Here is a 25,270-nt window from a genome sequence, read left to right on the forward strand (position 1 = left end):
ATCTGAAGATCAGATGGTCTATACCATGTTTAAGGTTCACATCATCACTTACCTGAATTCCATAATCTTCACTAGTACCTCTAAATTGGAGCCTGCAAAAACACAGGCTGGCAACTATGATTAGGAATACATAATTTTTTGGACCTCAAAAAGTCTCACAATCACTAATATTGTTAGGGGAACCATGAACTCTACCTGGATCCTTTAGTTCTAAGGTGAACATTGTTGTTAAAGATGCCATCTGGGACCTGAAAAAACACATGGTGGCAACGTGTTCTTCCATGAAGTTTACATGTTCTTCCATGTAGACCCCTGCTAATTCCATCTGTCCATTCCACTAGGGCAACCACTAACTCCACCTGAAGACAAACACTGGAGTTTCAGACACCATCATCTATTCACTGGACAGCCATAATCAGACACGTCATCCTTTACCAGGACAACCAAAAAGCTCATTACCATGGTTTAAGTCACCATTATTACTTAATGGATACTAAAGGGTAGCAGCATGTGCCACCCTAAAATATGCACTTTTGGCTTGTGGATTATTTGGAGCTGGTTATTGAGAAACAGGAGAAGCTCTGAGAGCAGAGTAGAAACTGCCTTTTTATAAGGGTGAATTACATTAGAATGGGGGATTGTACCAGGAAAAGAACAATTGCCAGAGACCACTTTTTCACCTGAGGGACTTTTCTGGCTACAAGGCAAACTCCGTTTGCTATACATTTCCTCTTGCCACCTTCCTGAGAATTGCCTTCCTTCCCTTTGAAGTCCCAGACCTCTCTTCCTTTCTTTAGCTTGGGATGGAACATAAGCCTCAATTGCCAGGCTGCCTTTTTGAGTCTCATATTTTTGTGGGGTTCCCTTATATATACATGGTTATGCTAATTAACACAATTAAAATTTCACGGAGTTAAAATTTAATGTATTTACAATTGCCTGTTTTTCTCTTGTTAAATGTCTTTCCCCCCCAAGGGTATCAGCCAAGAGACCACAATACCCCCACCCCCAGTTTCATATGCACTTTGGGTTCACCATCAGTCTTTGACTAGATACTTGTGAAGTATCTTGGTCACCATAGTGGTTTGTGACACATCATCTTTACCTGGGTATCTCCAGAAGCCTGTGGTCTCTACTAGGTTTAGTAAAAATTACCCAGATAAATGCCATTGTTAGGGACACATCATCTATAACCTAGGTAACTATAAAATATGTTGGTATTACCATTGTTAGTTACACATCATGTCTTACCTGGTTACCTTAAAAATCTCTCTTGACCACTGTGGTTAGGATTGTTATAGGAAAATGAAGCAACCAGACACCGAGGGATTCTGGAGTACGAGGTTTATTAATGTGCACTGGCCCAGAAGAGTCAATCTCCAAATTCTGAGCCCCGAACAAAGGATTTTTGGGGGTTTATATAGCCTAGGGGTCTTCCTGTCTATGTAGCAAAGCGGGATACAGAAGCGGAATTCGGAAATTAGTTCTAGCTACAGGGCAGAAGCAGAGCACAAAGGCTAAATGTGAAAATTAGTTCTACCTGCAGGGGTGCTAGCCCCAGTCCTTGAGACTATCCTGCTGTTTGCTTTTCCCAGACGGCCTTATCACTCTCCCAGGGCACCTGGGGTTTTGGGTGAACAAAGGTCTTCCAAAGCTTCCCACTTCAGGATCACCATCATCTCTTGACTGTGTACCTGCAAGATCCCAACATCATTTTCATGGTTAAGAACAACACTGTCTCTCTATAGGACCCCTGAACAATCCCATGGTTGTTTTTGTGGTTAGGTTCACCGTCATTCCTGGAATACCACAAAATGCCTTGTTCACTAGTGTGGTAAGGGACACCATCAGCTTCTAACCTGTCAACCTGAGAAATCCCAATTTCAGTTCTGTACTTAAGGCCACCATCACCTCTTAACTGGATATCAACAAAAATATGGTGGTCAATCCATGGTTAGACCGATCAGCATTTCTTACCTGTATAACTTCAATATTCTATGTTTACCATCTAAGTATAAACATTCTCATTTCTTACCTGGATACAAAATCCCATGGAAATAATCATGGTTAGGGTCTCTGCCAGCTTTTCACTCCATATCTACCAAATGCATGGGCACTACCATGGTCTCTTAGGGACACTGTCATCTCTTTTTTGGATTCCTTCAAAATTCCAAGGCCACCACAATGGTGGGAGCCACTAGCATCTCTTACCTGAACATCTGTCAAAATCTATGGTTACTCAATGTCTTGAATAGACATTCAAGGCTCTTCATGCTCTGACTCCTACCTGTCTCAATAGCCTCAGTCCCTGCTGGCTCCTTTATAATGTGAACATTCTAAGCAGTTGAACTTCCCTGGATATTCTGTTGACTCCTACTCACTGGCAGTAGAATGCTTTAGAATGTTCAATCCAGCCCTTACCATCCAAATGATAGGTGATCATTGGCATCTTTTGGCAAGTCAATGTTTAGTGGCCTTGACATTGGCCATGGTGGGAGTATTTGCACTACAGAAATTGGCAAATATTACACATCAGGGCTTTTCCTTTAGGCATTTAGCAGAATGTACTAATGAATAAAGTAATAAATAAACAGGGAGAGACACTACTGAATAATGACACTCAGTCTGGCTTTTTTATGAATTTGATATGCCTTTTGAGGATGAAGGAATGTGTCAGTTTGTTCTACATATGCCTTAAAATATAATATGTTTCCAAATTTTTATTCTTAATGAAAAAAATTAACACTTTTATTACAAATTACTTAACATAATATGAATACTGACCAGAGATTTACATAGTTTCAATGTGTCCAAAATTTGTGAATTTGCTTCTTAAAATCCCAATAATTAAATATTACCAGGCCTAGCAAATATTTATACACATGTGTACATATGTGTATATATACATATATGATGGGGGACCCAGAAAACCCAGAATTTATTTATTAAAAATTGTGTATTCATTCTTACATGTTTAAACTTTGGTCACCTTAAAAGTACCCTCCATTTAATGTACTACACCTATCAAGATGCTTTTTCCACTGCTCAAAACAGATTTTGAACTCATTGATTTTGATGCCTTTGATGCTTCTGCTTTTTGTTTCAACTTTTCCACATCAGCAAAATGTTTCCCTTTGAGAACTTTTTTATCCAGGGAAACAAAAAAAACGTCGCTCAGGGAGAGAATGGGTGAATAGGGAGGTGGGGTTCTGCCCCAACCACTGAATGGAAATGACTCTCACAGTGATGTTTCTCTCTCTCCCTCTCCCCCACCCCACCACCATTCCTCTCTCTCTAAAACCAATAAACATATAAAGAAAAACTGCTGAACACTGAGCTCATTGTAGGTAGGTACACTCATAAATCATCCATCATGAAATAGGCAAATGTGTTTAAAGAGTCTTCAAAAATATTCACTGAGGTTGAATATAGACTCTCACAACAATGCCAGTTGGCACACTGATACAGATGGGTTCCTAGAACATTTACCTAGTGGTGGAAGCCTGTAGTACAAAGGGCATGCCGTCCAGAAGATAGTTCTGGGTATTTTGGGGGGTCCCTCCCCTCATATTCCTGATATTGTGGGCAAAAATCCTTTTAGAAGACCTTTTGATATACATATCAAGTATCATAAACCCACTTTGGCTCAGTAAACCCCCTATTCTGAATTTATATCATAGAATTATTGTAATTCTCCAATTCTAATAGAGTATGAATTTAAAGATGCAACATCAATTTAATAACTTTTTAAAGGGAAGAAACAGCCCTGGCTGGTGTGGCTCAGTGGACTGAACACTGGCCTGTGTACCAAAGGGTGGTGAATTTGATTCTCAGTCAGGCCACATGCCCGGGGTTGTGGGCCAGGTTGCCAGTAGGGGGCGCTTGAGAGGCAACCACACATTGATGTTTCTCTCCCTTTCTCCTTCCCGTCCCCTCCCAAAGTAAAGAAAATCTTTTTAAAAAAGGGAAAAAACAAATACTGTTATTTATCTCAATACTAAAATGTAGCCTGGTATATATTGAGGAAAGAGTGAAGATAGGTTACACAAAACCTTCCCTTTTTAATTCATTTAATCCTTAGCAGCCTTCTAAGGTAGAATTGAGAACCCGAGCTGTACAGATAAAGAAAGTGAAATGACTCAGTAAAATCGCGCAGCTAGAGAATATCAGCACGGCCCTAATCCAGCGAGGACCAGGAATGTGTACAATGGAGTCAGTTTCACCAAGCTGCTAAAGTGGTTACCACAATGAAGGCTGATGCATGAGCAAAGACCCCACTCTTCTCTAACTGGCCTGGGAGCCCACACTTTGAACCTTCCAGCTCTGCACCAGTGCCCGGACGTACATACATCTGCACCTCCAGGCGGCCCTACTCACTGCCCCGCCCATCTCAAGGGCTCACGTGCTCATGCGCCTGACCTGCACGCTCCAGCCCGCAGCACTGACCAGACCTCCTGGCGCCCAACACCTGACTGATGACCCTCCTGGACCAATCCCAGGGCGAAGAGTGCATGGCCGACCTTTCCCAAAAATGTACTGTGTACTGTGGGATCTTTTAACTTCCCTTTCTTCTTTGGAATACCTCTGGGTTTTGGCCCAGCCGTGGTCCCTGTTTGCAAACTCCAAGAGCCTTACATAAATCTCTATCATTTATTTTTAGCAAAGCCTCCAGACTCTTTGTGAGTTCATTCAACAATATTAAAAGAAGAAAAATCTGCATCTTGAAATGGAGGCAACACAAAAATTCAAAAGGAGAAAAATCCATACATATGAAGACATTTACAGCAGTTAATCATTTCTTTAAAACTAGCATTTGCATCCAATAGTAAGGAAACGAATAAATAAACATATAATGTATAAGTACAGTGGGATGTAACAGTTAGTAAAAGTTTATGATAAAAATGTAAAATGCATACTTTAATGAACTTAGAAATAATATGTCCATATGGAGAAAAGTTTGAAAGAACTCCAACCAAACGAAAATCATTATGTTGTTGAGATACTGGAATTGTGCATGCATTTTAATTGTCCTTCCCACATTTTAAAAGAATTTTAATTACAAATAAAAGTTCCTATAAACATTGTTTTTAAAAAAGTATTTTATTTCTTTATTTTTAGAGAGGGAGAGAAACATCCATGTGTGCTTGTCCCTCACACGCCCCAACCGTGGACCTGACCCTTAACCCAGGCACGCGTCCTGACTGTGGATCGAACTGGCAACTTTTCAGTCCACAGGCCGGCACTCAGTCCACTGAGCCACACCAGCCAGGGCTAAACACTGTTATCTTGATAGCCAATCTCTTCCCTGTTTTTCCTGGGGTCCAAGTTTTCTCCCCTCCTTGGCAGAGTAGGTAATCTAGATACTTAGCTGGGCAGTCAGCAAGAAGCTGTGTTGTAATGACTTTTGGTGATGACAAGTAATGTGTTTACACAGTCGCTCCCATTGTGTTTCATGAATAAAAAGTACAATCACGTAACCATTAGGGGCTAGAGCCAATAAAGCAGTCTTCTCGTTCTGTACACAAAAATACCGCTCTGACTTGCGGGAACCAGATACTTTCCAGGGAGGGCAGGAAAGGGTGAGAATACAGCATCCTGGTGACTGACAGCAAACCTCAGCATCTTCGGGATGCTGGTATTTCTCTTTGCTCACATGCTGCTACAGCTCTGCCGGGATTCTAATTTCAGGCTGGGAATTAATTGGAATTTCCTGTTTAAAGCATGGGCAGCCCTGAAGAATGTATGCCTTGTGACATTATAGCATGGAATAAATACATCTGGGCACATTAATCATTGAATTTACATATGTGACCTGCCCATGGAAACTCCAACTATGAAAACCCAATACTCCAGCAGGTAACATGTGTATTTCGGGGCCCAGAGCTAACTTCCACTTTCTCCACTTTTTCATCTCCCCCTCCATAAACCCACTCAAACTGTCTTCTGCCCCAAGCACTGAATGGAAATGGCTCTGACAATGATGTTTTTCTCCCCCACTTCTCTCCTCCCTTCCTCTCTCTCTAAAATCAATAAACATATCCTCGTGTGAGAATTTAAATAAATAGTATCCTATTCACTGAGTGACTAAAAATAAAATATTTTACTTTGGCTATAGGCACACAATCTTTACCACCTTTATCTGAAATCATTTCCTTCTGAATTAAGATCTCAAGATACAACCACTAAGCTATATTATGAGAAAGTGACTCTAGACTGGGCCATATTCTGATATTATGAACTATATTATAAAATTATGCATTCTATGCCATCTCAGGCCTCCCAGTGCTTCTCTAATCCTCTTGAGTATCCTTCAGAACATTCTGGCACCCGTTCAGAAGGCTGGAATGTCCCCATGTGCCTGTTTACATGACCCTTTTCCCTTGCAGAGGTCAAGACTGTTCCGCCCCAGCATCTGCCAGAGCCAGACTTCCAAAATTCACCCTCTTATCATCAAGCATTTTTCCAACATCAAACATTCTCTGTCTCTTAAAGCATTGTAATCCTGGCTCTATCCTTTTTAAGGATGCAGGAAATATTTAAGTACCTTTTGATTAAAGTATAACATGTAATAGAGATCAAGAAAAATGTGCAAGGTATGTGTAGAAGCTCGATGATTTTTACAAAGTGAACATACCTGCGTAAACAGCACCCAGATGGGGGAAAGTAAGTCTTATCTACATTCCAGAAGCTCCCTTCCCCATATGGGACCCCTTCCCATCACTATGTCCCCTGCCCCACCAAGGGTAGCCACGAGGCTGACTTCCAACAGCACAGATTCGCTTTGCCGGGGTTTTCACACTGTACAGAAATGAAAGCAAGTATTGCATTTGCGTCTGGCTTCTTTCACTCAACACTATGTGTGTGAGATTCAGGTTACTGGAAAGTTGTAGACTCAAAAGTTCAATTCTTGTTTATCCTTTTTTGAGAGTTGGCGTATGGTATAGAGAGAACAAAAATATTTCTTTTAGAAAAGTTAACTCTCAGGGGACCTAAGAATCCAGCTCTCAGAGTTCAGATAGCAACATTTTTTTTACTTGTTCTGTTTTCTTTTTCTTAGAAATTGGGCTCTGGTTATAATTCTGTTTCCTGTCAAGAGTTAGGGTTGAATTCAATAAAGCTGTGGGCTTGGGTATGCTGGATGCCTTGCAGAGAAATTGTATCTGAACTCTTGAAAGCAATTATGCTTAGAAGTGAGACTTCAGCATTATTTAAAGCCACCTGGGACATCCTATCTGCACATTTAAAGTAAACACAGTTGTGTTAAATACATTACTTGTTTACAATTTTTTGTTGCTACTTTTTTTGTGTTACATGCTTTAAAATGTAGCCAAGCAGAGTCAACATGGTACAGTGGGAAGAAGGTGGAAGAAGGGATAAAAGACTTTTTTTTAATTTGTCCCAAACACAGGCTCATACAGGTGTGTTGCACAAATCCTCTGGGCTTCAGTTGTCCTAGTGGCTGGGGTTGAAGATCAGGCTGGGGTGATGGATGAGAAAGGCGTCACACAGTTGCAAGTTCTCCCCACATCAGGGCACTCTCTCATTTATGTTTATTCGGTCTGACTACAGCTTCTCTTTTGAAAAGACTTTCTTTCTTTCTTTCTTTCTTTCTTTCTTTCTTTCTTTCTTTCTTTCTTTCTTTCTTTCTTTCTTTCTTTCTTTCTTTCTTTCTTTCTTTTCTCTCTCTCTCTCTCTCTCTCTCTCTCTCTCTCTCTCTCTCTCTCTTTCTTTCTTTTTACAGAGGGCAAGGGAGGGAGAAAGAGAGGGAGAGAAACATCAATGTGTGTTTACAAGGCCCGCAACCCAGGCATTTGCCCTGACTGGGAATCGAACCGAAGACCCTTTGGATGTAGGCCGGCACTCAATCCACTGAGCCACACCAGCCAGGGCCAACTACTGCTTGTGTTCTATGATTTTCTGTCTGCTTGACTGCCCATGTTCCTTCCCTGCCTGTCCTGCAAGGCCTAACCCAAAGTCCAACATTTTCCTGAGGTCTCTGTCAAATGTGTGCCCATTCTTTTCTCTCCCTTAGTGGATTCCTACTCCCCTCATGGTTAACGTTACACTCCTTTCATTCCCTCTTCTGATGTAGCTTATAAATTCCATGGGGGAAACAATATGCTTGGGGGAAGGGTCTGCCTCTTGAGAAGGACATGGTAGGGATTTCAGGCATAAAGTTGCTTAGTTGTGAGTTTTATTAAAGAGGGACAAAATCAATGGTGGCTTGGTAAAAGCCCTGATTTGTAGCATTTGCTGATTCCTGTACTGTAAATACTTGCACTGTGGCCAATTCCAAGAGACCAGCATGATGTCAGTCAGCTCACAAAATTCCTGAATTTTAACCATAAGCTCTTATGGGACAGTGTGAGCTGGTTCTAGTACCCCCCTGGACGAAATGCTGGAAATAAGAAGTTCCTTTTTTTAAAATAATTATTCTTGCTTTTTTTCATCACTTGCTTAAGGTTCTCAAGATCACTGATAATTTTATCTTTTTAATTTTGGAGACAGGGGAAAGGAGAAAGAGAGGGAGAAAAGAATCATTTGCAAGAAAAACATCAATGTGTGGTTGCATGTCAAACACTCCCATCTAGGGAACCAGCCCGCAACCCAGGCATGTGCCCTGACTGGGAATTGAACCAGCAACCTTTCATTTTACAGGCTGGAGCTCAAGCCACTGAGCTACACCAGTCAGTCCTAAGAAGTCCTTTTAAAATAGACATTATAATCTTCCTGAGTCATAAGAAAATCTGATATTTGATTGGGTGAAATTCATCTTGTTACTTCCTAATCACCAAAAAGAAGGTTGATATGAACATTTTTGAAGACATAGATTTATATGGACAGATGCTAGGAGCCAATGCCTAATTTCTCAGAAGCATCTTGCTCTGTCTGTTAAGCATAGCAAACACCATAATGTGATTCATCTGTATTATGTGTGACTTAATGTCACCTTAGTTTAAAATGCTACTTTTCTAACCATGGAGCTGTGCTGCAATTTTAATTTTAAATATAAAAAGTGGCCCCACACTGAGAAATGTATTCTCAACCTGCTCAATCAGTGAGGTGCATGAGAATGGTCTTAAAGCTGTAGCAAACTGGCTGGAGCTCCAGGGTGTCGGGACGGAGAGGTCAGAGCACCTGGGAGACTTCCTAAAGAGAAAGGTGCCACAAAGCAACCTAAGACCCTGTGTATTCCTTGAATGTTTTGAGAAATTATGTACTAAAGTTTCAACAATATGCTTAAAATCTTGCAGTAATTATGTAGCTGGGAGAAAAATACATTCTTTTAAATCACCATATGAAGTCCATTTTTAAACAACCCATGCCTGTATAGAGAAAGCAAGCTGGTTTAGTGAAGTCAGAATAAGATTCTCAAAAGCCTCAAATCAGATTTAACCAAGACATAATAAATTTGAACTTTTTACCTAGCCTCAAGCCAGATCTTGGGAGATTCATGATCTCTAGGTCACAAGGAAGGAGTGAGATGAAATGCACATGAGCATCTCTATGGAGGTCATATTAAGGATAATTGAATTATGCAAGTTCTAGCTGGGTCCTGATCCTTTGTTTTCTAACCAAGACAGAACTGTGGACTGACCTACATACCAATCATTTATTTTCTTTATTTTTTTGAATTAGAAATAAACTCACTGTACAAAACTGGGGCTCAAGGAAATGATACAAATGGTTTGCATTCAAGGGACCTCTGTAAACAATAAAAAGCAATTCTCGGGAACTGTAGAACTCAAAATAAATAAAGTATGTGGGCACTTTTGGTGGAAATCACAGGGGATTGAGATATTGGAGTCCTAACTCACAGTACTTCAGAATGGGACATTATTTAGAAATGGGATCATTGCAGATGTAATTAGTTTAAGATGAGGTCATGCTAAAAAATCTTTAACAAATACTAGCAGACCTAATTCAACAGGACATTAAAAGGATTATATACCATGACCAATGGGGATTTATTTCTGGAATGTGAGAGTGGTTCAACATAAAATTTAACCAATGTAATATGACACTTAACAGAATGCAAGACAGAAATCACATGACCATCTCAACTGATTCAGAAAAGCATTTGACGAGATTCAACATCTTTCCATGATAAAAACAATCAACATACGAGGAAGAGAACCAACCTATCTCCACATAATAAAAGCCATATTTAAAAATTCCACACAACCTAGGTGCCCATCAGTAAATGAATGGATCAAAAAATTGTGGTACATATACACAATGGAATTCTATGCAGCAGAGAGAAAGAAGGAGCTACTACCCTTTGCAACAACATGGATGGAACTGGAAAGCATTATGCTGAGTGAAATAGGTCAGGTGCTGAAAGACAAATACCATATGATCTCACCTTTAACAGGAAGCTAAACAACAAAACAAACAAGCAAGCAGAAAAAAAAAGACACTGAAATAGAGAACAAGGGGATAGTGACCAAAAGGAAGGGAAGTTAAGGGGAAAAAGGGGGAGGGATTTGGAGGAACAAATAGGAAGGACACAGGGACAAGAACTAAGGGGGGTGGAAATGGGAGGGAGGTGGGGAGCAAGGGGCAGGGGAGGCTGGGATGGGAAAAATAGACAAAAAACTGTACTTGAAATTAACTAAATAAAATTAATTTAAATAAATAAATAAATAAATAAATAAATAAAAATTCCACAGATAACATCATACTCAATAGTGAAAGATTTAAAACTTTTTCTGTAAGATCATAAATAAATGTACCTGCTCTTACCAATCTTATTAAATATAATATTAAAAGTCCTAGCCAGAGCAATTAGGTAAGAAAAAGAATTAAAGGCATCAAAATTATAAAGGAAAAAGTTAAATTGTCTCTATTTGTGGATGACATGATCTTATATGAAAAAAACTCTAAAGATTTAACACACAAAAATGTAGAACTATTTAAATAATCCAACAAAGTTGCAGGATATACAATCAACACACTAAAATCAATTGTGTTTCTATATATTGACAATGCTCAATCTGAAAAGGAAATTAAGGGAAGAATTTTATTTACAATAGCATCAAACTAATAAAATATGTAGGAATAAATTTAACAATGGAGGAGAAAGACTTATACAAGAAAACTTTTAAAAATTGCTGAAAGAAATGAAAGATACAAATAGATGGAAAGAGTTCTGTGTGTATGGATTAGAACAATTAATATAATTAATATATCAACACTGTCTAAAGTGATCTATAAATTCAATACAAGCCCCACCAAAATCTCAATGGTACTTTTTTAAGAAATAGAAAAATCCCTCTTAAGATTTATGTGGAATCTCAAGGGACCATGAATAGTCAAAACAATCTTGAAAAGAAGAATAAAGTTGGAGGTCTCACAGTTTATAATTTTAAAACATATTTTAAAGCTATAGTAATCAAGACGGTGTGGTACTGGAATAAAGCCAGACCTAGAGGTCAGTGATTTTCAACCTTTTTTATCTCACAGAACCCATAAAGTAATTACTAAAATTATATGGCACACCAAAAATATGTATATTTTTGCCAATCTGACTAAAAATAGGTATAATTTTGATTCATTCATACTGGACAGCTATTGTTGTGTTGGCTGTTGTCATTTTTTTATTTGACAATCTTAATGAAAAGAGGTCAGTGCCGCTGACTAAATAGTCAGGTATTGCATGTTTTAAAATTTTTTGTGGTGCACTAATTAAAAATCACTGCTGCAGACCAATGGAATAGAATAGAGAGCCCAGAAATAAACCCTCACATATATAGTCAAATGATCTTTGACATGGTTGCTAAGACCAATTGATGAGTAAAGAACAGTCTTTTCAATGAATGGTTGGGAAAACTGGATTGTCACATGCAAAAGAATGAAGTCGAACCATTACCTTACATCATATACAAAAATTAACTGAAAATGGATTAAAAACCTAAACTTCAGACCCAAAACTCCCAGAGGAAACTCCCAACTATAAAACTCCCAGAAGAAAACATAAGGGAAATGGTTCATGATTTTGGATTTCTTGGACATGACACCAAAAGTACAGGAAACAAAAGTAATAATAGACAAATGGGACTGCATAAAACTTAAAAACATTTGTGCTTCAAAGGACACAATCAACAGAGTAAAAAGATAACTTATGAAATGGGAGAAATATTTGCAAATCATATATCTGATAGGGGGTAAATAATCACAGTATTTAAAGAGCTCCAACAACTCAATAACAAAAACAAATGAAACGACTAAAAAACAGCCAAAAGGCTTGAACAGACATTTCTCCAAAAGAGACATACAGATGGTCAACAAGCATATGAAAAGATGCTCAACATCACTAATCATTGGGGAAATGCAAAACCACAATAGGGTACCGTCTCATACTCATTATGACAGCTAATGTAAAAACAAAAACAGAAATAAGTATTGGTGAGGATATAGAGTAATTGTAACCCATGTACACTGTTGATGAGAATGTAAAATGGTACCACCACTATGAAAACTAATATGACAGTTTCTCAAAAAATTAAATATAGAATCATTATATGTTCCAGTAACCCTGCTTGTGAGTATAAAGGCAAAGAAATTGAAAGAATGGTCTCAACGATTGCAGGTTGTAAGGGAAGCAAACTGACTGATTTGACTAGGCCTAAAGAGGACCTAAAGCCTCTGACCAACAGCCCACTAGGCAGTGAGACAAATTAATAACCATATAGGTGAACCTGAAAGCTGAACCTCCAACTGCAGTCAAATGTACAAATGACTGTGGCCCTGGTGAACAGCTTGATGCAGCCTCATGAGAGTCCATGAGCCAACCCCCAGCTAAGTTGCTCTCAAATTCCTGATCCACTGGAATGGTGAGATAATAAATGTCTGCTGGTTTAAACTACTATGATTTGGGGGTAGTTTGTTCTGTAGCAATAGAAAACTAACAGATAACTGTGGTACTAACATAGTGAATGGAATGAGGACATTGAAGCACAGCTCCAGAGAACCACCCCTGTTTTTCAACTCTGGCCGCTCTTTTACATTTATGGGGAAACGAACAAGTTTATTGTTGAAAGTGTTTTTGTAAATGCTGTTAAGCATGGTTATTTTATAGTGGTGAGAATATCACCACCATAAATAGCCATCAAATATCAATATCAATAATCAAATATCAAAATTAGAATACACAGAGGATTCAGTGAAATCACATCTAAATGTGACCACTGAGGCTTGAGGAACCAAAACATTGTAAGCAATTTTGAATAATTGGGCAAGATTGGCCTCATATGCCCTAACAGTATTTTTATTTTATGTTTGAGATATTCAGATTATACACTGCATTCCTCACTGGCATTGCATGCCCCAGATCACAGAACGTTGCCTCCCGTCATCATGATTTGGGAACATTGTATTTTACTGCAATTACAGTTTTCAGGAATGACAGCTGTTGAATAATTATAGAAAATTGCTTTAGTGCTCTTCCATAAAATTCACATGTTCTCCAACCTGGCATCTGTTGAGATTGCAAACCCATGGCTTAAAGATATATAGACCCATGTTAAAGATCAAAATAAATATGTTTTGTAGGATTTTCTTTGAACATTAGTATTCTGTGAATCCTTTGCTTACCCCCATTTTTTTATTTGCCCATAGTTGTCATTTAAAAAATATAGAATGTATAGATCCTGCCTAAAATGAAAGGTCGGAATAGATGATAGAAAAAATTTAAGATGTGCTTTATCTTTCAGGATATAAGTGTCTCTAAGAAGTGATTCATGGGGCTAAAATGAGGAATCTTATCTAGAAGTCCTCTGATCAGCTAGTGTGTGGCTCTCTGGGAAGGAGCCAACTCTCTCCTAAATCATGAGAATGGAAAGCAGACTGACCCCGAGTAAGAAATAGGTCATCCCGACGGGACAGAATCAGGCAGGCTGATTTTTCTGAGCAAAGATCAAAGGGGACCCTTGGGTAGAACCCTTGGTGTGCAGCCAATTCATGCAGGGGTCACAAAGGTGCCATAGGAATGTGGGGGGAAGGGGTGGCAAAGACAGGATACCGAAAGGACCCCCTTTGGAGACCACTTTAAATATGCACAAAGATCCCACTGAGGGGACGGTAAACTCTAGATAAGATAGAAGGGGTATTTCCAGGCTCCTTTCTATCAATATGGGGCATGTTTGAGGAATCAGAAGCTTAGCAGCTCACACAGAAGGGTCTCTGTCAAGACACAGTTGAAAAGGAAGGAAACACATCAGTTATTTTAACAGAAATTTCATATCCTCAGATAAATAGGCATCAGATGAGTGAAAGACGAAGAGGGAGACTGAGGTAACCAGGAGAAGTCATTGCTACTAGAAGCAATGGCCAGTCCTAGGCCTGAGGAACAAATGGAAGAAGCTAGGGCCGTCAGAACCTAAAAGCTATGAGCAAGACGCCTGCAGAGCTGGGCACATGCCTCTGAGGAGGCAGCTACTAGTTGTCTGGAGCTGGTACTTTTAGGGGGCTGTAGAATCATACTGGAAATTGGACCCAGCTGTTACTGGAAGCAACTAGAAGCAAAAGGGAACGAGACCTGTCCTCCATCCTCCACATCTTGACCTGCACCTAGTACCCCTTTCCTGGTACAGCCAAGCAAGAAGACAGATGGCAAAGGGCCAGTGAGGTTTGTGGAGTTCCAGCCCAGCATCAGAGGGCAGAATGCAGAAACCAGAGCTTGAATTCAGATACTGGTTTAATCACTAGTCTAACGAGGCAATGAAAACAAGAGGGGGTTGTGGTCCTGAGTGAACCTAGGAGCAAAGGGCAGCAGGAAACCATGGAATAGACCCTCACGTAAAAAATATTTAGGCCAGGGATCAGACGCCTGAGGGCAGTGGAAGGCACAGGGGGCCATGGAGAGTAGGGTAAATTGGCTCAGGCCTCAAGGCTGAGTTTGGATGGCGCTCAGTTTTAGCCATGGTTCAGTGGAAAGTTTTATAAGGGATCAAGGTAGTCCTCATCTATTTACATGGGCCATTAAGAGAAAGAAGTTCCTGCATGCATGTTTAGCTCAGAAAATAGTGCAGAAACGTGTAACTTGCAGACATCCAGTGGTGTTGGAATTTTAGGAAATAAAAGGCAATGAAAAATGATGAAGAATTTTCTGACATGTCCCTAGGTGAAACAGGAAGTTGATGGTCACTGGTCATCTGGGTTTGAGCAAGTGGGGGGCAGGCAAGCAGGAACGAACAGAACTTTTGACACAAATATTACACTTGTATTTGTATTGTAATACACATTGACATACATGGGAAGAGAGTAGGTGAAGCAGTACTTCAATACTTCCTTAAAATTCCACTGCTTGGACTCTCCATGGCCACACCCAGTATACCCAAGTGCCCCGAGTCCTTTTCCTCATCTCTGATCGTTTGAAGCATTCCGAACCTTCCTAGTATTGAGGTCCTAATGCCCCACCCCACTCCCCTTACAGAAATGGCAAATGTATTTCCACTCAGGCAAGGACATTCATCTCTGGGTTTCTAGTCCAACCAAGACATCAAGCTACTCCCTGAATGGGTCTTCCCTCTTTCCCCTTGATTGTAAACCATGGAAGGGGAAGGAAGATGCATTCAGAAAAATGTATGATTATTTTTCAGTATCATTGATTCTGCTGAAATGTTTCAAAGGAGAACTCCCCAGATTGTTGACCAGTGTGGCTCAGTTGGTTGGGCATCATTCCCATAAACAAGCTTGCCAGTTCGATTCCTGGTCAGGGCACATGCCTAGGTTGTGGGTTTGTTCCCATTTTGTGAGCATACACGAGGAAACTGATCAATGTCTGTCTCCCACATTGTTTCTCTCCCTCTTTTTCTTTCTCTTCCTTCTCTCTAAAAATAAGTAAATAAAGTCTTTTAGAGAAAGAGAGAACTACCCAGAGCCACACCTTAAAAGGAAGCAAGAGCTTTTGATGTCAAGCTGACCCAAAGCTGAGAAAAGAAGAAGCTGTTATGAGCCACATAGGATGCGTCATAAAGACACATCCACAGTTCCAAACACAGGATCAGAACTGGAATCAATTCATAACAATGAAATGGTATATTACAAAAGGTTCTAAGTTATATCCTTGATTTTGTTTTACTCAGCGGTGTCTTCTTCCAAGCTATCTGATCTGTTTATTCACATTTATGTTTCACAAAGTGTTCCTGTTTTTAGAAAGTACTAATGGAAAACCATGCGGTCCTAGCAAAGCTCTCCTGGTGGCAGTGTACCTAATGTCAAGGCAAGTTCCTAAGAGAAAACAGCCTTTGAGCTTTGAGCCTGCAGGTGGAAAGTTCCAAAGCAATTATAGACATGCACATAATAAGTGCATGTTGAGAAAATTGTTCGAGCTTTTATTCCTGGCTGTTTCCAAAGCAAGCCCTACTAGTAACCTTTCTTATCCATAGTCAGGCTCACAGCTAGTTTCATGGCATGTGTCCTCCTCAGACAAGCCCAGGAAGTAATTATAAACTCTGTCACTTCTGAGTAATAAGGCCGGGCTCTGTTTCACTGTAACATCCAGCATTTGTCATGTCCAGCGGATGTATAAACGTGCACTACAAAACGGCTGTCACACCTGTGAAGAAGTGTTTTCCTCTGCAACCTGTTGGATTGGGTCTGTTAACGGGAAGGCAGGATTAAGCTCATTCGAACTTAATCCCAAAAAAAGACTGCAAAATATTTTCTTACAGGTTTTCCAGCTGGGGCCTTGCCCTATTGTTTAGATGTTCAAGTTCCTGAAAGCACTTCCATTTCAAGCTTTTTAACTTTTCAATGTGACCCTAGGTTTCCCATGTGAGAAACCTGGCCCAGAGTCTTAGATGGATGATGAGCAGCCATCCCGGGCTCCTGGGACCTGGGACTTCAGTGCTAAAAAGCAAACAAGCTCCAGGCACAGCGGGACAAGTCAGTCACCCCACAGCCCCATGGTTGCCTGGTAAAAAACTCTTCAACAACTTCTTGGTTGCCCAGATTCAATCTGGCAGTGTAATGTGTAACAAACAACAGCTTTTAGCAGACCTGCTGCTGTTAGATAGAAGTAAGCAATTTTATTTTTGTGCAAATATACATTTTAGTCATTTAAGACAGAGGTCAGCAAATCTTGACCATCACCAGTTTTCCACATTTTTAAATGATTGTTTGAAAAAGATATGCAACAGGGATTTCCTGTAGCCCATTTCTGAAAGCCTAAAAGATTTACTGACTGGTCCTTTTCAGAAAAATGTGCTGATCTCCAGTCTGAGAGATATATTAAGCTACAGAGATATCTTACAGCCAAAACACCAAGCCCATCAGTGTGATAGGATGAAATGTAAGTCTTGATTACAAACTGCAAAAAGTTCCTTTATAATTTTGATATTATTTTGCCACGCAGAGCTTTATAAGCTGTTTATTAAGGAAGAATCTTTGACCCTGCCCACTTTCCTGGCCAAGATTCAGACTGAGAAACCTGCTTCAGGAAGGAGTTCTCAGGATGTTGCAAAGCAGGTGAACAAGAGGGCTTCACGTGGGGCCTGTTGCCCAGATACCCACTGTGTCCCACTGTTTCTGAGTCACCTGGCCAGGATTTGCCTGCCCTGTGCAGTCCCCTCTTCTTCTACTACCCGTAAACTGCCCTCTCGCTTCTGAAATCTAACACCCCCTTTCTCCTTGTCCAAAATGTCTTGTAGACACAAAGTGGCCTCTGTGTCTTTGGAATTATGCTTGTATGAATTCCCCATGCACATGTATCGAAGTTTTGATGTTTCTTCGGCTACTCTGTCTCAGCTGGAAGAATTTAGAAGGTGAGAGGAAAAGGGTTGTTTTTAGCCCCCACATTGGCCAGTCCCCGAACCACAGAGGCCTGTTAGAATCACCTGCTGTGTGTTTGTGTGCGCGTGTGTTGTTTTGCCTTAATATCATCCTCAGACCTTCCGACTGGAGCCTAAGGAACGAGTTTGTGTTTAAAGCTCAGTTGATCATGACTGTGTTAGAATACAGGACACTGTTTTACAAAAAGTAAAACTAGTTTTACAGACAGTGAAATATCTTCCCCAGAAAACACTGGCAGCGTCCGGGGCCTGGTTGAATTCTAAACAATAGAAAAATTTTAATTAGGAACTTTAAAGGAAAAAAAAAACACTGTATATAATGCAGACTATATCATAAAACGGCTGAGGATGGATTAAGGCAATTCAGTTTGGTCTCCACTTTATGCTGCTCTTTATTAACTTCATTTTAATCCTTGGCAATTTTCTTTCTGGCATCCAAAATCTACTTTGCCCTGTGAAGATAGCAGGTATTGTATGCCAATGGCCATAATAACCAATGATTAATAATCCTCAGTATTTGGGATTTGGAGCGATTTGGTCAACATTTATGTACTGGGATAGAACTGGCATCTAAGGAAAACAGTATGTGTTTTTCTGTATATCTATATCTATTTATATATGCAAATGTATATGTGTATTTATAGAATTATAAATATTCTGATTTGTAAGTATTAAACTGAAAAAAAGTTGACCCAGAAAAACCTATTCAATAACACAAACCTACTATAACATGTAATTTCAAATGCAAATTTGATTATATATAAAACATATATATGTATGTTTGAATAATGTATGTTGTAACCCCATGTGTCATTTTCTAAGAGGTTATATATATTTCCCAGTAAGGAGGAAGAATTCTTCAATCAAATTCTATGCCATGTGAATTTGAGTATATTTAAGACCCAGCTGAGCGTGAAGTAAAAGACATGTTGTTGGCCATAAGAACGTCAAATTACCGCATGCAGGAAAATGTTCACTGCTCTCTGCTCAAGAGAAAATTTTCTGAAATTTTCCACCTGCTGCTTCGATCAAATCTTTTAATGATGCAGCCAATGATGCAAATGTCCTTTAGGTCTTGTTTCTTTGTCAGACACTGTTCACAATGTCAGACACTCACTAAATGAATACAGTGAGCATGGGGCTGGAAGGCCCCCAACGTGTCCACTTTTCAATAGTAATTTGTCCTGATAAGAATGTACAATTATACTTATTTGTCCTTATAAGAACTGTAAATTGTAATCACAGTTAAGGCTATGGAGCAGTTTCTCGGCCTTCGCGCTATGGATACTTTGAACCAAATGAGTCTTTCTGGTGAGCGCAGTCCCGGGCCTTGTTGGATGTTCAGCAGCCTCCCTGGCCTCAACCCACTGATGCCAGCAGCACACATACCGCTTAGCTGTGACAACGAAAAATGCCTCTAGACATGTCCAATGTCCCCAGGGAGTGGGCGGGGGGCGGAATCACCCACAATTGAGAATCACTACTATAAAGTATAGAACACTGGCCCCACGTCTCAGAGAAGGGAAGTCATTTAGGACAAAGAGAAACTGAAGTGCCTTCGCTAAACTCTTTCCCCTCTTTCTGCATAAAACAGTAAGACAGCTGATGACTCAGAAAAGGTGTTGTTCACATAAGCAGTAACTGGCAACTGACCCTCCTATTTGTGATCAAATTATGGTTCCAAGTAAGGGTTCTAAGTATAAAAAAAAATGGCAAATCCCCTCCCGTCGCAATTTACAGTGAAAGCTGAACTGGTCTTCATTCTAGCTGGGCAGATGTTTTCGATTGGAAAAGGGCTCTTCCAGGAACCGTGCCTTTGGAGTGGGGTGGGCAGCCTTGAGTGCAGATCAAGTGGTGGGGGGGGGTAGAAAGACATTGGTTACCCAAGAAAATATGTCAACATCTGTCCATCACTGCAGCCCTGGCCAGATTATCGTTTTTTCTGCTTCTGTAAGCACCAACTGGACAATGGAACTGAGCTGTGGCCTTTGTTGGCTGTCGCATTTCCCACCAGTGCACCCCCTCTGATATGCTAATGAAGAACTGAAGGGTTTTGTGCGGCTGAAAAGGCTTTCAACAATCCCCACTTCAGCAGGGCGACTCAGCCTGTAGTAAGCAGCTCCTCTTTCCAGGGTCCTTCCTTATACCTTTTGGGTGAGTGTGCATGCGCTTCAGAAAGGGCAATTAACCATCTGGCTGCTGGACAAATGGACAGAGGGTAATGCAGGATGAACCTGTACCTTGAAATCTGCCGAGTGGCCCATGATCGCCCGGTGCACTCTGGGGAGAAGCCATGAACATGACCTGCATCTGAAAATGACCCCATGGTGCTGGTTTGCAGTGAAACTTTGATGAAAGAAACCCGTGTCAGTTCTGATGCCCTGCTTACCTGATTCTTCATGTAAATCTCAGTGTGACCTCCAAGGTTTAAAAATACCTCATGTAGGTGCTCAGAACCATAGGGTCATAGAATCGTGAATTGTTAACTGGCAGAATTATTTCTGTTCTCTCTTTTCTCTTTTGGCACAGTTATTTGCTTATATTAAGTCTTCAATATTTATTCATTGAATTTAAATCAATAGGTTTAAAAGGAATCTTGCAAAGACTCTTTCTCTAGAATTGTCTCTACTTTCCAGAATTATCTAATGATGATTGAATCTTTATTCAGGCCAAAACACCAATGTTATTTTTTTGCATCCAATTAAATTCACACTCATAAATTGTCCCCACTTTTCACTGCAGGACTTAAAAGTTTCTACTGATACTATTAACCATTGCAAAGAAATTCTGGTGTTCTCCAGTGAAACTTGCACTGCCTGCTGCTCACGTTTTATTTATTTAACAAAGATTTACTGTGGTCCCAGACACTCAAAGAGGCCACTCATATCGAAATACCCAAGACTAGAAAGTTATCCTGGTGACAACTTGAAAGGAGGGGAGGAGGCTGCCTACCTGGAAAAAAAAAAGACTCCATTAGAGAGAGAATAATTCATCTGCTTTCTCTTTCAGAGATAGATCTTGGCCATGGATTTGTGTATTCAGACATAGACTATAAATAATATAAGGCCAATTTAGTCTGGAGAAATCCTGCCCTAGGGTGGTGGTTCTCAAAGTTTAACGCCAGTTAGAATCGCATGGGAAACTTTGAAAAAGTCTCACTGCCCTGGGCCTTTCCCAGACCAACTAAAGCAGAAACTCTGAAGGTGGGGCCCAGTCTGGGCATCGGCGCTCCCTAAAGGCTCTCAAAGTAAGTCTAATGTGCTGCCAGCGTCGAGAATGAACTACTAGCAGAAGGAGAGGATGCTGTCTTCCACATCCTACGCTCTGCAAATATCTGACTCCTGTGAGCGCGCATTTGGCATCTCTCACCAAGTCTTCCACCAAAGCTGCATCCCCATCTTCTCCCTGCGTCCTGCCTTTTTGCTTACTTGATTTCCCACTGCGGGATGGGTGTGGAGGCTCCTGAAACCTGTTGGCCAAAGATAGGTTTGGGCTTTGCCCCTCGAGTCTCCGGGGATTACAGAGGGCTTCTCTGGTAAACCGCCCTCCAGTGTTTCCTACCCATCAGGAAAAACCGGAGTTAAAAATGGTTAACAGGAAAGCTAGTTGAGGGAGATAATTAGCAACTATTAGTTCTTTGGCAGCTGTATTCATATCACATAGCATTACTCAGTAGCAGGAAAGGCCAGCTTTATAGCAAGTCTGTTTAGTTCAATGAAGCGGAAAAGAACTGTTGTTTTTGCATTTTTTTAAGGAGGAAAAAACACATATTCTGAAGCTGCCCTTGTTAATTTGTTAAAATGTCATTGGCAAAGATGTTCCAACAGCAGACAGAAACTTTCATAGTTTTTGTAAGAGATCAAAACACATTGCCTACATCATCCTTTAATTGCCAAGAGACAGCAAAGGGAACTTTCTTACCCTGGTTTCACTGAAAACTAACAGCTTGGGGGAAAAAAAACTCAGAGGCCTTTGTTCTCTGCAAATTCTCCAGGCAGACACGGGTAGTCCAGTGGTTCGCAGCTTTCATCCGGGCTCCCCTGGGATCTTTGGAAAGACAAGCCTTCAGTGCGTGCAGCTGTAGTTTTTTAGTTGCTTTATTCTTTACTGGGGATGAGATTTGCTTGGGGTTATGTAAACTCCAAGCACCCTAGTTATGCTTACTTGCTTGAGAGCAGCACACAAGGCTCTCAGCACAGCTTCTCCTTGTTGCATGTGTCTATGCAAGGCAGCAGCTGGTCCTCCCTCAGGGCCCCTGAGTGAGGGCGTTCATTAAGGTGGAAGGGTGGCTGTTCAGCACAGGAACTTTCCAGCTTGAGCTGGGGCCCTGTCCCTGACTCATCTTCAACACTGTACAGCTACTTACTTTAGCTCAGGGTCTCTCAGCCTATGCATGGTAGACATTTGGGGTTAGATGTTCCTTGGTTTTTAGTGGGCTGTCCTGTGCCTCGCAAGATATTTAGCAACCTTGCTGGTCTTGACCCACTAGATGCCAGGATTGCCTCACCAGTGGTGACAACCCAAAATTCTCCAAATCTTGCCAATGTCCTGTGGGGGGGGGGCAAAATGACCCCCAGTTCAGAACCTCTGTTGCAGACTTACAAGCTTCTAGCCCATAGTTCCAACAGGGAATTGCGGGAGGGTTTTGAGTTTGTGAATATACAAGGGAGGAGATGAGTGACACGATCTGACTACTGCTGTGAGGATGTCCTTCTGTTGCTGTGTGGGGAGTGGGGAGAAAGAGATAACAGAAAATTCTAGACCAGCTAAGTCCATCACACTAGCCTAGGCAAGAGGGGGTGACGGTCAAGACAGGGATTCCAGCAGCTGGGAGGAAGAAGAGAAGATGAATTAGAGAAATGTTTAGAGAGAGAGCCACAGGACCAGTGGGTGAACTGGGAAGGGGTGTGGGGAGAAATCAGTACCCAAAATGGTTCTTAGGCTGTTGGCCCTCAGTACCATGTACTGGGATGTAGGATGCTGAAGGGAAAACCGATGGAATGCAGGGAAGGTCAAAGGAAGGGAGTAGGTCAAGAGACCTGCTTTGCACAGAGTAGATTTGAGGTCCAGATAGATGGTCCAGTAGAGATGGTAAGAAAGCAACTGGGCCTCCGACTCTTAGAACCTGGGGGAGAGAAGGTGGGGAAATAGATTTGGTCAGAATACACATGGGGAAGCAGATGTTGATGGAAAAGAATCGAGGACTTCTTACTCTTGGCAGCTCTGCAATCTCAAGTTCTGTTTTCAATCTCCTCTCACCCAGCAGATTAGAGGCAGCAAATGAGAAGTGGGAAAAGGCTAGCAGAGCCTTAGAGCATCCAGAATTAAGCCGGAACCTCAGTTACATTTGAATTTCAGGTTCACAAGGAATAATTTTTACCGAAGTATAGTTGAACATATGTATTTCATCTGGCAACCCTAAATGGAGGCCACCACACCAGAGAAAGATGCCAATGATTGATGGCCATGACGTTTGCCTTAAGACAGAGCACACGGCACAGTGCTTGGTACCTTCTTTATAGAAGAAGCTGCAGAATCATCTGGGATGCTGCAAACGCAGAATCTCAGGCCCCACCAAATCCACCAGGTCAGAATCTGCATTTTAATAGGAGACTTAGGTGATCAACATACATATCGAAGTTTGAGAAACCATACTATACACCCCTACCCAGAAAATGCTCCCAGAAAACCCCAACATCTAGCAGTGTTAAAGATGGGTAAGAATGTTGCATGCATGAAAACACAGGAGACCATTACAGTAACCACCTCTTCCTTTGTAAAACGCTTTAGTGGTGGAAGTGTTTCTACATATACCAGCTGCATCGTAACCAGGAAGGTTCTACGCCATCATGTCACAATTATATTGCAACCCTTCACACACGAACGGGTCCAGGCTGCTGCTTAGCCCAAGGGTGTGTGTCCCTCTCCAGGGTCTGGCACAACCACGCCGGAATGTGACAGACGACAAAGGTTCACACACTTGCTACTCTGTAGTCTCTGTACGTTTGTTCCATTGAACACTTCTTCAGCAGCGCCCCTGGGAGGTCATTAGCTAATGTGCCCTGTAGCACCACCACAAAGACAGTAGCTACTGACCACTGAGTGCCCGCCACATAAAATACGGACCATTCTTTTTATTTTTAGGATGATAAAACTAAAGCTTAGACAGGCTTGATCATTAATTTCCCCTTGAAATGCACACAGGAAATGACAGAGAGGCAAGGCACAAAGAGAAGCCTGCAGTCCGCTCTGTACATCAGAGGGAGAAAGTTCATGTGATTCTCAGGCAGCTTACTGGGCAAATGAACTGGATTCATCTGGTGGGCATTTTCTCAACCCAACCAGTAAGTGGCAAAAACTGGAACCCTACCATAGCTGTGGTGCCTGCAAAGGTCCTGCCACCTCTCTTGATCAGTGATGCCCGCCTGGGCTGCACGATGCATCACGAGGAAGCTTTAAACCCATCGCCAGGCCACGCCCCAGCCCAATGAGCAGAAGCTCTGGAGGGCAACTCCAGATTCGAGAAGCACTGCTGTACATTCTTCTGCCAGTCTGGGCCCCTAACCTAAAACTAAAATCTACACTCCACATAAATGAAACAGCCAGGCTGGAGGAGGGCAACATTATAAACTATTTTAAGTTGACGTCATAACCTTGCAATTTCACATGAAACAAAGAGACCAGCTTTTCCCTGAACTGGCAAATCCCACCCCTTTTTCAAGAGGTGAGAGAGGAACTTCAGTGTCTCTTTCTAGAGGGATCTTTGACCAGAACTCGCTGTTCTCGTGCGGCTGTCAGAATCCCATGTGTGCGCTTCTATTTAAAAGTCGTCTATCTCCAAATGCTTGAGGCAGCAGACAATCTGGTTTCTCCTTCACTTTTAGTTAGTTTGTGCTGGAAATAAATTTCCATATTTTATCTGACAAGTGGAGAGAAGACCTTGCAGAAATGCAGCCTGGGAGAAGACCCTTGGGAACAAAGTCGATACTCAGCTCATGTGCCCAGGTGCATCTGAGTGGATGGTTAAATACGCAGGTATAGAACTTTAGTGCCAGTTAGGGCATAAACACTGACCTGAGCAATGCCAGCATCCCCCCTTCCCTTTTTCACTGTGCCAGCCTCCCATGACCCGGCTGGCATGGCCGAGCAGGGGCTGCAAGCCAGCTCAGCTCAAGGGCCGTCGTGTTGATCGCTGTCACCTTGTGCAGCACAGTTCAACCTCCTGATCATCATCCCTGGGTAAAGTTGATGCTTAGGAATCAAATAACCTGGGTTCCTCTGGGTCTACTGTTTATACAGTTCATCATGAGGTCTTAGGGTCCTCACCTGCAAAACATGAAGTTTAAAGAAACTGTAAATTGTTTTGTACCACGACCAACAAATGGTCCTGTTGTTTTTAAGTTTTTTGCCCAGTTACGAATAATTGACTGCCATATCCCTGACTCTTCTACCATTAGCTATGGCTCTTTCGTGCC

At 41.3% G+C, this 25,270-nt stretch overlaps 1 long non-coding RNA gene across 1 annotated transcript in view; it reads right to left on the reverse strand.

Annotated features, from left to right (window-relative positions):
- Nucleotides 1-1,398: 1,398 nt before the first annotated feature.
- LOC119058385 (uncharacterized) overlaps nucleotides 1,399-25,270 on the reverse strand; it is a 202,329-nt gene continuing 178,457 nt past the window's right edge. The window contains exons 3-4 of the long non-coding RNA XR_005084240.2: nucleotides 24,870-25,121; nucleotides 1,399-1,694 (exon numbers count right to left, since the gene is read on the reverse strand). This is a non-coding gene — a long non-coding RNA (uncharacterized LOC119058385). The remainder of the gene's footprint in view (nucleotides 1,695-24,869; nucleotides 25,122-25,270) is intronic.

This window comes from Artibeus jamaicensis, unplaced genomic scaffold, assembly GCF_021234435.1.
Source record: "Artibeus jamaicensis isolate MK-2021 breed Jamaican fruit bat unplaced genomic scaffold, CSHL_Jam_final scaffold_1283, whole genome shotgun sequence".
Lineage (NCBI taxonomy): Eukaryota > Metazoa > Chordata > Mammalia > Chiroptera > Phyllostomidae > Artibeus > Artibeus jamaicensis.